The sequence below is a fragment of the Stegodyphus dumicola genome, chromosome 3, assembly GCF_044657685.1.
Source record: "Stegodyphus dumicola isolate Sdum_Otavi_A_Nest chromosome 3, ASM4465768v1".
NCBI classification, from domain to species: Eukaryota; Metazoa; Arthropoda; class Arachnida; order Araneae; family Eresidae; genus Stegodyphus; species Stegodyphus dumicola.
In genome coordinates, this window is record NC_140770.1 from 279,048,734 (window position 1) to 279,063,779 (window position 15,046).

A 15,046-nucleotide genomic window follows, 5' to 3' on the forward strand; every position below is an offset into this window, starting at 1 on the left:
ATGGGAGACAACTTCGATTTGACGTCAAAATGACACTAAAATTGCAAAATTAAAGAATTGTTAATATGGGAGACAACTTCGATTTGACGTCCAAATGACACTAAAATTGCAAAATTAAAGAATTGTTAATATGGAAGACAACTTCCATTTGACGTCCAAATGACACTAAAATTGCAAAATTAAAGAATTGTTAATATGGAAGACAACTTCGATTTGACGTCCAAATGACACTAAAATTGCAAAATTAAAGAATTGTTAATATGGGAGACAACTTCGATTTGACGACCAAATGACACTAAAATTGCAAAATTAAAGAATTGTTAATATGGAAGACAACTTCGATTTGACGTCCAAATGACACTAAAATTGCAAAATTATTAAAGAATTGTTAATATGGAAGATAAAAGGAAATTTAAAGAATTGTTAATATGGAATTGTTAATAATAAAGAATTGTTAATATGTTAATATGGAAGATAAAAGGAAAATTAAAGAATTGTTAATATGGAAGACAACTTCGATTTGACGTCCAAATGACACTAAAATTGCAAAATTAAAGAATTGTTAATATGGAAGACAACTTCGATTTGACGTCCAAATGACACTAAAATTGCAAAATTAAAGAATTGTTAATATGGAAGACAACTTCGATTTGACGTCCAAATGACACTAAAATTGCAAAATTAAAGAATTGTTAATATGGGAGACAACTTCGATTTGACGTCCAAATGACACTAAAATTGCAAAATTAAAGAATTGTTAATATGGGAGACAACTTCGATTTGACGTCCAAATGACACTAAAATTGCAAAATTAAAGAATTGTTAATATGGGAGACAACTTCGATTTGACGTCCAAATGACACTAAAATTGCAAAATTAAAGAATTGTTAATATGGAAGACAACTTCGATTTGACGTCCAAATGACACTAAAATTGCAAAATTAAAGAATTGTTAATATGGAAGACATCTTCGATTTGACGTCCAAATGACACTAAAATTGCAAAATTAAAGAATTGTTAATATGGAAGACAACTTCGATTTGACGTCCAAATGACACTAAAATTGCAAAATTAAAGAATTTTTAATATGGAAGACAACTTCGATTTGACGTCCAAATGACACTAAAATTGCAAAATTAAAGAATTGTTAATATGGGAGACAACTTCGATTTGACGTCCAAATGACACTAAAATTGCAAAATTAAAGAAATGTTAATATGAGAGACAACTTCGATTTGACGTCCAAATGACACTAAAATTGCAAAATTAAAGAATTGTTAATATGGAAGACAACTTCCATTTGACGTCCAAATGACACTAAAATTGCAAAATTAAAGAATTGTTAATATGGAAGACAACTTCGATTTGACGTCCAAATGACACTAAAATTGCAAAATTAAAGAATAGTTAATATGGAAGACAACTTCGATTTGACGTCCAAATGACACTAAAATTGCAAAATTAAAGAATTGTTAATATGGGAGACAACTTCGATTTGACGTCCAAATGACACTAAAATTGCAAAATTAAAGAATTGTTAATATGGGAGACAACTTCGATTTGACGTCCAAATGACACTAAAATTGCAAAATTAAAGAATTGTTAATATGGAAGACAACTTCGATTTGACGTCCAAATGACACTAAAATTGCAAAATTAAAGAATTGTTAATATGGAAGACAACTTCGATTTGACGTCCAAATGACACTAAAATTGCAAAATTAAAGAATTGTTAATATGGGAGACAACTTCGATTTGACGTCCAAATGACACTAAAATTGCAAAATTAAAGAATTGTTAATATGGAAGACAACTTCGATTTGACGTCCAAATGACACTAAAATTGCAAAATCATTAAAGAATTGTTAATATGGAAGATAAAAGGAAATTTAAAGAATTGTTAATATGGAATTGTTAATAATAAAGAATTGTTAATATGTTAATATGGAAGATAAAAGGAAAATTAAAGAATTGTTAATATGGAAGACAACTTCGATTTGACGTCCAAATGACACTAAAATTGCAAAATTAAAGAATTGTTAATATGGAAGACAACTTCGATTTGACGTCCAAATGACACTAAAATTGCAAAATTAAAGAATTGTTAATATGGAAGACAACTTCGATTTGACGTCCAAATGACACTAAAATTGCAAAATTAAAGAATTGTTAATATGGGAGACAACTTCGATTTGACGTCCAAATGACACTAAAATTGCAAAATTAAAGAATTGTTAATATGGGAGACAACTTCGATTTGACGTCCAAATGACACTAAAATTGCAAAATTAAAGAATTGTTAATATGGAAGACAACTTCGATTTGACGTCCAAATGACACTAAAATTGCAAAATTAAAGAATTGTTAATATGGAAGACAACTTCGATTTGACGTCCAAATGACACTAAAATTGCAAAATTAAAGAATTTTTAATATGGGAGACAACTTCGATTTGACGTCCAAATGACACTAAAATTGCAAAATTAAAGAATTGTTAATATGGAAGACAACTTCGATTTGACGTCCAAATGACACTAAAATTGCAAAATTAAAGAATTGTTAATATGGAAGACAACTTCGATTTGACGTCCAAATGACACTAAAATTGCAAAATTAAAGAATTGTTAATATGGAAGACAACTTCGATTTGACGTCCAAATGACACTAAAATTGCAAAATTAAAGAATTGTTAATATGGAAGACAACTTCGATTTGACGTCCAAATGACACTAAAATTGCAAAATTAAAGAATTGTTAATATGGAAGACAACTTCGATTTGACGTCCAAATGACACTAAAATTGCAAAATTAAAGAATTGTTAATATGGGAGACAACTTCGATTTGACGTCCAAATGACACTAAAATTGCAAAATTAAAGAATTGTTAATATGGGAGACAACTTCGATTTGACGTCCAAATGACACTAAAATTGCAAAATTAAAGAATTGTTAATATGGAAGACAACTTCGATTTGACGTCCAAATGACACTAAAATTGCAAAATTAAAGAATTGTTAATATGGAAGACAACTTCGATTTGACGTCCAAATGACACTAAAATTGCAAAATTAAAGAATTTTTAATATGGGAGACAACTTCGATTTGACGTCCAAATGACACTAAAATTGCAAAATTAAAGAATTGTTAATATGGAAGACAACTTCGATTTGACGTCCAAATGACACTAAAATTGCAAAATTAAAGAATTGTTAATATGGGAGACAACTTCGATTTGACGTCCAAATGACACTAAAATTGCAAAATTAAAGAAATGTTAATATGGGAGACAACTTCGATTTGACGTCCAAATGACACTAAAATTGCAAAATTAAAGAATTGTTAATATGGAAGACAACTTCCATTTGACGTCCAAATGACACTAAAATTGCAAAATTAAAGAATTGTTAATATGGAAGACAACTTCGATTTGACGTCCAAATGACACTAAAATTGCAAAATTAAAGAATAGTTAATATGGAAGACAACTTCGATTTGACGTCCAAATGACACTAAAATTGCAAAATTAAAGAATTGTTAATATGGGAGACAACTTCGATTTGACGTCCAAATGACACTAAAATTGCAAAATTAAAGAATTGTTAATATGGGAGACAACTTCGATTTGACGTCCAAATGACACTAAAATTGCAAAATTAAAGAATTGTTAATATGGAAGACAACTTCGATTTGACGTCCAAATGACACTAAAATTGCAAAATTAAAGAATTGTTAATATGGGAGACAACTTCGATTTGACGTCCAAATGACACTAAAATTGCAAAATTAAAGAATTGTTAATATGGGAGACAACTTCGATTTGACGTCCAAATGACACTAAAATTGCAAAATTAAAGAATTGTTAATATGGAAGACAACTTCGATTTGACGTCCAAATGACACTAAAATTGCAAAATCATTAAAGAATTGTTAATATGGAAGATAAAAGGAAATTTAAAGAATTGTTAATATGGAATTGTTAATAATAAAGAATTGTTAATATGTTAATATGGAAGATAAAAGGAAAATTAAAGAATTGTTAATATGGAAGACAACTTCGATTTGACGTCCAAATGACACTAAAATTGCAAAATTAAAGAATAGTTAATATGGAAGACAACTTCGATTTGACGTCCAAATGACACTAAAATTGCAAAATTAAAGAATTGTTAATATGGGAGACAACTTCGATTTGACGTCCAAATGACACTAAAATTGCAAAATTAAAGAAATGTTAATATGGGAGACAACTTCGATTTGACGTCCAAATGACACTAAAATTGCAAAATTAAAGAATTGTTAATATGGAAGACAACTTCCATTTGACGTCCAAATGACACTAAAATTGCAAAATTAAAGAATTGTTAATATGGAAGACAACTTCGATTTGACGTCCAAATGACACTAAAATTGCAAAATTAAAGAATAGTTAATATGGAAGACAACTTCGATTTGACGTCCAAATGACACTAAAATTGCAAAATTAAAGAATTGTTAATATGGGAGACAACTTCGATTTGACGTCCAAATGACACTAAAATTGCAAAATTAAAGAATTGTTAATATGGGAGACAACTTCGATTTGACGTCCAAATGACACTAAAATTGCAAAATTAAAGAATTGTTAATATGGAAGACAACTTCGATTTGACGTCCAAATGACACTAAAATTGCAAAATTAAAGAATTGTTAATATGGAAGACAACTTCGATTTGACGTCCAAATGACACTAAAATTGCAAAATTAAAGAATTGTTAATATGGGAGACAACTTCGATTTGACGTCCAAATGACACTAAAATTGCAAAATTAAAGAATTGTTAATATGGAAGACAACTTCGATTTGACGTCCAAATGACACTAAAATTGCAAAATCATTAAAGAATTGTTAATATGGAAGATAAAAGGAAATTTAAAGAATTGTTAATATGGAATTGTTAATAATAAAGAATTGTTAATATGTTAATATGGAAGATAAAAGGAAAATTAAAGAATTGTTAATATGGAAGACAACTTCGATTTGACGTCCAAATGACACTAAAATTGCAAAATTAAAGAATTGTTAATATGGAAGACAACTTCGATTTGACGTCCAAATGACACTAAAATTGCAAAATTAAAGAATTGTTAATATGGAAGACAACTTCGATTTGACGTCCAAATGACACTAAAATTGCAAAATTAAAGAATTGTTAATATGGGAGACAACTTCGATTTGACGTCCAAATGACACTAAAATTGCAAAATTAAAGAATTGTTAATATGGGAGACAACTTCGATTTGACGTCCAAATGACACTAAAATTGCAAAATTAAAGAATTGTTAATATGGAAGACAACTTCGATTTGACGTCCAAATGACACTAAAATTGCAAAATTAAAGAATTGTTAATATGGAAGACAACTTCGATTTGACGTCCAAATGACACTAAAATTGCAAAATTAAAGAATTTTTAATATGGGAGACAACTTCGATTTGACGTCCAAATGACACTAAAATTGCAAAATTAAAGAATTGTTAATATGGAAGACAACTTCGATTTGACGTCCAAATGACACTAAAATTGCAAAATTAAAGAATTGTTAATATGGAAGACAACTTCGATTTGACGTCCAAATGACACTAAAATTGCAAAATTAAAGAATTGTTAATATGGAAGACAACTTCGATTTGACGTCCAAATGACACTAAAATTGCAAAATTAAAGAATTGTTAATATGGAAGACAACTTCGATTTGACGTCCAAATGACACTAAAATTGCAAAATTAAAGAATTGTTAATATGGAAGACAACTTCGATTTGACGTCCAAATGACACTAAAATTGCAAAATTAAAGAATTGTTAATATGGAAGACAACTTCGATTTGACGTCCAAATGACACTAAAATTGCAAAATTAAAGAATTGTTAATATGGAAGACAACTTCGATTTGACGTCCAAATGACACTAAAATTGCAAAATTAAAGAATTGTTAATATGGAAGACAACTTCGATTTGACGTCCAAGTGACACTAAAATTGCAAAATTAAAGAATTGTTAATATGGAAGACAACTTCGATTTGACGTCCAAATGACAGTAAAATTACAAAATTAAAGAATTGTTAATATGGAAGACAACTTCGATTTGACGTCCAAATGACACTAAAATTGCAAAATTAAAGAATTGTTAATATGGAAGACAACTTCGATTTGACGTCCAAATGACACTAAAATTGCAAAATTAAAGAATTGTTAATATGGGAGACAACTTCGATTTGACGTCCAAATGACACTAAAATTGCAAAATTAAAGAATTGTTAATATGGAAGACAACTTCGATTTGACGTCCAAATGACACTAAAATTGCAAAATTAAAGAATTGTTAATATGGAAGACAACTTAGATTTGACGTCCAAATGACACTAAAATTGCAAAATTAAAGAATTGTTAATATGGGAGACAACTTCGATTTGACGTCCAAATGACACTAAAATTGCAAAATTAAAGAATTGTTAATATGGAAGACAACTTCGATTTGACGTCCAAATGACACTAAAATTGCAAAATTAAAGAATTGTTAATATGGAAGACAACTTCGATTTGACGTCCAAATGACACTAAAATTGCAAAATTAAAGAATTGTTAATATGGAAGACAACTTCGATTTGACGTCCAAATGACACTAAAATTGCAAAATTAAAGAATTGTTAATATGGAAGACAACTTCGATTTGACGTCCAAATGACACTAAAATTGCAAAATTAAAGAATTGTTAATATGGAAGACAACTTCGATTTGACGTCCAAATGACACTAAAATTGCAAAATTAAAGAATTGTTAATATGGAAGACAACTTCGATTTGACGTCCAAATGACACTAAAATTGCAAAATTAAAGAATTGTTAATATGGAAGACAACTTCGATTTGACGTCAAAATGACACTAAAATTGCAAAATTAAAGAATTGTTAATATGGAAGATAACTTTGATTTGACGTCCAAATGACACTAAAATTGCAAAATTAAAGAATTGTTAATATGGAAGACAACTTCGATTTGACGTCCAAATGACACTAAAATTGCAAAATTAAAGAATTGTTAATATGGGAGACAACTTCGATTTGACGTCCAAATGACACTAAAATTGCAAAATTAAAGAATTTTTAATATGGAAGACAACTTCGATTTGACGTCCAAATGACACTAAAATTGCAAAATTAAAGAATTTTTAATATGGAAGACAACTTCGATTTGACGTCCAAATGACACTAAAATTGCAAAATTAAAGATTTGTTAATATGGGAGACAACTTCGATTTGACGTCCAAATGACACTAAAATTGCAAAATTAAAGAATTGTTAATATGGGAGACAACTTCGATTTGGCGTCCAAATGACACTAAAATTGCAAAATTAAAGAATTTTTAATATGGAAGACAACTTCGATTTGGCGTCCAAATGACACTAAAATTGCAAAATTAAAGAATTGTTAATATGGAAGACAACTTCGATTTGACGTCCAAATGACACTAAAATTGCAAAATTAAAGAATTGTTAATATGGAAGACAACTTCGATTTGACGTCCAAATGACACTAAAATTGCAAAATTAAAGAATTGTTAATTTGGAAGACAACTTCGATTTGACGTCCAAATGACACTAAAATTGCAAAATTAAAGAATTGTTAATATGGGAGACAACTTCGATTTGACGTCCAAATGACACTAAAATTGCAAAAGTAAAGAATTGTTAATATGGGAGACAACTTTGATTTGACGTCCAAATGACACTAAAATTGCAAAATTAAAGAATTGTTAATATGGGAGACAACTTCGATTTGACGTCCAAATGACACTAAAATCGCAAAATTAAAGAATTGTTAATATGGGAGACAACTTCGATTTGACGTCCAAATGACACTAAAATTGCAAAATTAAAGAATTGTTAATATGGAAGACAACTTCGATTTGACGTCCAAATGACACTAAAATTGCAAAATTAAAGAATTGTTAATATGGAAGACAACTTCGATTTGACGTCCAAATGACACTAAAATTGCAAAATTAAAGAATTGTTAATATGGAAGACAACTTCGATTTGACGTCCAAATGACACTAAAATTGCAAAATTAAAGAATTGTTAATATGGAAGACAACTTCGATTTGACGTCCAAATGACACTAAAATTGCAAAATTAAAGAATTGTTAATATGGAAGACAACTTCGATTTGACGTCCAAATGACACTAAAATTGCAAAATTAAAGAATTGTTAATATGGAAGACAACTTCGATTTGACGTCCAAATGACACTAAAATTGCAAAATTAAAGAATTGTTAATATGGAAGACAACTTCGATTTGACGTCCAAATGACACTAAAATTGCAAAATTAAAGAATTGTTAATATGGAAGACAACTTCGATTTGACGTCCAAATGACACTAAAATTGCAAAATTAAAGAATTGTTAATATGGAAGACAACTTCGATTTGACGTCCAAATGACACTAAAATTGCAAAATTAAAGAATTGTTAATATGGAAGACAACTTCGATTTGACGTCCAAATGACACTAAAATTGCAAAATTAAAGAATTGTTAATATGGAAGATAACTTTGATTTGACGTCCAAATGACACTAAAATTGCAAAATTAAAGAATTGTTAATATGGAAGACAACTTCGATTTGACGTCCAAATGACACTAAAATTGCAAAATTAAAGAATTGTTAATATGGGAGACAACTTCGATTTGACGTCCAAATGACACTAAAATTGCAAAATTAAAGAATTTTTAATATGGAAGACAACTTCGATTTGACGTCCAAATGACACTAAAATTGCAAAATTAAAGAATTTTTAATATGGAAGACAACTTCGATTTGACGTCCAAATGACACTAAAATTGCAAAATTAAAGATTTGTTAATATGGGAGACAACTTCGATTTGACGTCCAAATGACACTAAAATTGCAAAATTAAAGAATTGTTAATATGGGAGACAACTTCGATTTGGCGTCCAAATGACACTAAAATTGCAAAATTAAAGAATTTTTAATATGGAAGACAACTTCGATTTGGCGTCCAAATGACACTAAAATTGCAAAATTAAAGAATTGTTAATATGGAAGACAACTTCGATTTGACGTCCAAATGACACTAAAATTGCAAAATTAAAGAATTGTTAATATGGAAGACAACTTCGATTTGACGTCCAAATGACACTAAAATTGCAAAATTAAAGAATTGTTAATTTGGAAGACAACTTCGATTTGACGTCCAAATGACACTAAAATTGCAAAATTAAAGAATTGTTAATATGGGAGACAACTTCGATTTGACGTCCAAATGACACTAAAATTGCAAAAGTAAAGAATTGTTAATATGGGAGACAACTTCGATTTGACGTCCAAATGACACTAAAATTGCAAAATTAAAGAATTGTTAATATGGGAGACAACTTCGATTTGACGTCCAAATGACACTAAAATCGCAAAATTAAAGAATTGTTAATATGGGAGACAACTTCGATTTGACGTCCAAATGACACTAAAATCGCAAAATTAAAGAATTGTTTATAGGGAAGACAACTTCGATTTGACGTCCAAATGACACTAAAATTGCAAAATTAAAGAATTGTTAATATGGAAGACAATTTCCATTTGACGTCCAAATGACACTAAAATTGCAAAATTAAAGAATTGTTAATATGGGAGACAACTTCCATTTGACGTCCAAATGACACTAAAATTGCAAAATTAAAGAATTGTTAATATGGAAGACAACTTCGATTTGACGTCCAAATGACACTAAAATTGCAAAATTAAAGAATTGTTAATATGGAAGACAACTTCGATTTGACGTCCAAATGACACTAAAATTGCAAAATTAAAGAATTGTTAATATGGAAGACAACTTCGATTTGACGTCCAAATGACACTAAAATTGCAAAATTAAAGAATTGTTAATATGGAAGACAACTTCGATTTGACGTCCAAATGACACTAAAATTGCAAAATAAAAGAATTGTTAATATGGAAGACAACTTCGATTTGACGTCCAAATGACACTAAAATTGCAAAAATTAAAAAATTGTTAATATGGAAGACAACTTCGATTTGACGTCCAAATGACACTAAAATTGCAAAATTAAAGAATTGTTAATATGGGAGACAACTTCGATTTGACGTCCAAATGACACTAAAATTGCAAAATTAAAGAATTGTTAATATGGAAGACAACTTCGATTTGACGTCCAAATGACACTAAAATTGCAAAATCATTAAAGAATTGTTAATATGGAAGATAAAAGGAAATTTAAAGAATTGTTAATATGGAATTGTTAATAATAAAGAATTGTTAATATGTTAATATGGAAGATAAAAGGAAAATTAAAGAATTGTTAATATGGAAGACAACTTCGATTTGACGTCCAAATGACACTAAAATTGCAAAATTAAAGAATAGTTAATATGGAAGACAACTTCGATTTGACGTCCAAATGACACTAAAATTGCAAAATTAAAGAATTGTTAATATGGGAGACAACTTCGATTTGACGTCCAAATGACACTAAAATTGCAAAATTAAAGAAATGTTAATATGGGAGACAACTTCGATTTGACGTCCAAATGACACTAAAATTGCAAAATTAAAGAATTGTTAATATGGAAGACAACTTCCATTTGACGTCCAAATGACACTAAAATTGCAAAATTAAAGAATTGTTAATATGGAAGACAACTTCGATTTGACGTCCAAATGACACTAAAATTGCAAAATTAAAGAATAGTTAATATGGAAGACAACTTCGATTTGACGTCCAAATGACACTAAAATTGCAAAATTAAAGAATTGTTAATATGGGAGACAACTTCGATTTGACGTCCAAATGACACTAAAATTGCAAAATTAAAGAATTGTTAATATGGGAGACAACTTCGATTTGACGTCCAAATGACACTAAAATTGCAAAATTAAAGAATTGTTAATATGGAAGACAACTTCGATTTGACGTCCAAATGACACTAAAATTGCAAAATTAAAGAATTGTTAATATGGAAGACAACTTCGATTTGACGTCCAAATGACACTAAAATTGCAAAATTAAAGAATTGTTAATATGGGAGACAACTTCGATTTGACGTCCAAATGACACTAAAATTGCAAAATTAAAGAATTGTTAATATGGAAGACAACTTCGATTTGACGTCCAAATGACACTAAAATTGCAAAATCATTAAAGAATTGTTAATATGGAAGATAAAAGGAAATTTAAAGAATTGTTAATATGGAATTGTTAATAATAAAGAATTGTTAATATGTTAATATGGAAGATAAAAGGAAAATTAAAGAATTGTTAATATGGAAGACAACTTCGATTTGACGTCCAAATGACACTAAAATTGCAAAATTAAAGAATTGTTAATATGGAAGACAACTTCGATTTGACGTCCAAATGACACTAAAATTGCAAAATTAAAGAATTGTTAATATGGAAGACAACTTCGATTTGACGTCCAAATGACACTAAAATTGCAAAATTAAAGAATTGTTAATATGGGAGACAACTTCGATTTGACGTCCAAATGACACTAAAATTGCAAAATTAAAGAATTGTTAATACGGGAGACAACTTCGATTTGACGTCCAAATGACACTAAAATTGCAAAATTAAAGAATTGTTAATATGGAAGACAACTTCGATTTGACGTCCAAATGACACTAAAATTGCAAAATTAAAGAATTGTTAATATGGAAGACAACTTCGATTTGACGTCCAAATGACACTAAAATTGCAAAATTAAAGAATTTTTAATATGGGAGACAACTTCGATTTGACGTCCAAATGACACTAAAATTGCAAAATTAAAGAATTGTTAATATGGAAGACAACTTCGATTTGACGTCCAAATGACACTAAAATTGCAAAATTAAAGAATTGTTAATATGGAAGACAACTTCGATTTGACGTCCAAATGACACTAAAATTGCAAAATTAAAGAATTGTTAATATGGAAGACAACTTCGATTTGACGACCAAATGACACTAAAATTGCAAAATTAAAGAATTGTTAATATGGAAGACAACTTCGATTTGACGTCCAAATGACACTAAAATTGCAAAATTAAAGAATTGTTAATATGGAAGACAACTTCGATTTGACGTCCAAATGACACTAAAATTGCAAAATTAAAGAATTGTTAATATGGAAGACAACTTCGATTTGACGTCCAAATGACACTAAAATTGCAAAATTAAAGAATTGTTAATATGGAAGACAACTTCGATTTGACGTCCAAATGACACTAAAATTGCAAAATTAAAGAATTGTTAATATGGAAGACAACTTCGATTTGACGTCCAAGTGACACTAAAATTGCAAAATTAAAGAATTGTTAATATGGAAGACAACTTCGATTTGACGTCCAAATGACAGTAAAATTACAAAATTAAAGAATTGTTAATATGGAAGACAACTTCGATTTGACGTCCAAATGACACTAAAATTGCAAAATTAAAGAATTGTTAATATGGAAGACAACTTCGATTTGACGTCCAAATGACACTAAAATTGCAAAATTAAAGAATTGTTAATATGGGAGACAACTTCGATTTGACGTCCAAATGACACTAAAATTGCAAAATTAAAGAATTGTTAATATGGAAGACAACTTCGATTTGACGTCCAAATGACACTAAAATTGCAAAATTAAAGAATTGTTAATATGGAAGACAACTTAGATTTGACGTCCAAATGACACTAAAATTGCAAAATTAAAGAATTGTTAATATGGGAGACAACTTCGATTTGACGTCCAAATGACACTAAAATTGCAAAATTAAAGAATTGTTAATATGGAAGACAACTTCGATTTGACGTCCAAATGACACTAAAATTGCAAAATTAAAGAATTGTTAATATGGAAGACAACTTCGATTTGACGTCCAAATGACACTAAAATTGCAAAATTAAAGAATTGTTAATATGGAAGACAACTTCGATTTGACGTCCAAATGACACTAAAATTGCAAAATTAAAGAATTGTTAATATGGAAGACAACTTCGATTTGACGTCCAAATGACACTAAAATTGCAAAATTAAAGAATTGTTAATATGGAAGACAACTTCGATTTGACGTCCAAATGACACTAAAATTGCAAAATTAAAGAATTGTTAATATGGAAGACAACTTCGATTTGACGTCCAAATGACACTAAAATTGCAAAATTAAAGAATTGTTAATATGGAAGACAACTTCGATTTGACGTCAAAATGACACTAAAATTGCAAAATTAAAGAATTGTTAATATGGAAGATAACTTTGATTTGACGTCCAAATGACACTAAAATTGCAAAATTAAAGAATTGTTAATATGGAAGACAACTTCGATTTGACGTCCAAATGACACTAAAATTGCAAAATTAAAGAATTGTTAATATGGGAGACAACTTCGATTTGACGTCCAAATGACACTAAAATTGCAAAATTAAAGAATTTTTAATATGGAAGACAACTTCGATTTGACGTCCAAATGACACTAAAATTGCAAAATTAAAGAATTTTTAATATGGAAGACAACTTCGATTTGACGTCCAAATGACACTAAAATTGCAAAATTAAAGATTTGTTAATATGGGAGACAACTTCGATTTGACGTCCAAATGACACTAAAATTGCAAAATTAAAGAATTGTTAATATGGGAGACAACTTCGATTTGGCGTCCAAATGACACTAAAATTGCAAAATTAAAGAATTTTTAATATGGAAGACAACTTCGATTTGGCGTCCAAATGACACTAAAATTGCAAAATTAAAGAATTGTTAATATGGAAGACAACTTCGATTTGACGTCCAAATGACACTAAAATTGCAAAATTAAAGAATTGTTAATATGGAAGACAACTTCGATTTGACGTCCAAATGACACTAAAATTGCAAAATTAAAGAATTGTTAATTTGGAAGACAACTTCGATTTGACGTCCAAATGACACTAAAATTGCAAAATTAAAGAATTGTTAATATGGGAGACAACTTCGATTTGACGTCCAAATGACACTAAAATTGCAAAAGTAAAGAATTGTTAATATGGGAGACAACTTTGATTTGACGTCCAAATGACACTAAAATTGCAAAATTAAAGAATTGTTAATATGGGAGACAACTTCGATTTGACGTCCAAATGACACTAAAATCGCAAAATTAAAGAATTGTTAATATGGGAGACAACTTCGATTTGACGTCCAAATGACACTAAAATTGCAAAATTAAAGAATTGTTAATATGGAAGACAACTTCGATTTGACGTCCAAATGACACTAAAATTGCAAAATTAAAGAATTGTTAATATGGAAGACAACTTCGATTTGACGTCCAAATGACACTAAAATTGCAAAATTAAAGAATTGTTAATATGGAAGACAACTTCGATTTGACGTCCAAATGACACTAAAATTGCAAAATTAAAGAATTGTTAATATGAAAGACAACTTCGATTTGACGTCCAAATGACACTAAAATTGCAAAATTAAAGAATTGTTAATATGGAAGACAACTTCGATTTGACGTCCAAATGACACTAAAATTGCAAAATTAAAGAATTGTTAATATGGAAGACAACTTCGATTTGACGTCCAAATGACACTAAAATTGCAAAATTAAAGAATTGTTAATATGGAAGACAACTTCGATTTGACGTCCAAATGACACTAAAATTGCAAAATTAAAGAATTGTTAATATGGAAGACAACTTCGATTTGACGTCCAAATGACACTAAAATTGCAAAATTAAAGAATTGTTAATATGGAAGACAACTTCGATTTGACGTCCAAATGACACTAAAATTGCAAAATTAAAGAATTGTTAATATGGAAGACAACTTCGATTTGACGTCCAAATGACACTAAAATTGCAAAATTAAAGAATTGTTAATATGGAAGATAACTTTGATTTGACGTCCAAATGACACTAAAATTGCAAAATTAAAGAATTGTTAATATGGAAGACAACTTCGATTTGACGTCCAAATGACACTAAAATTGCAAAATTAAAGAATTGTTAATATGGGAGA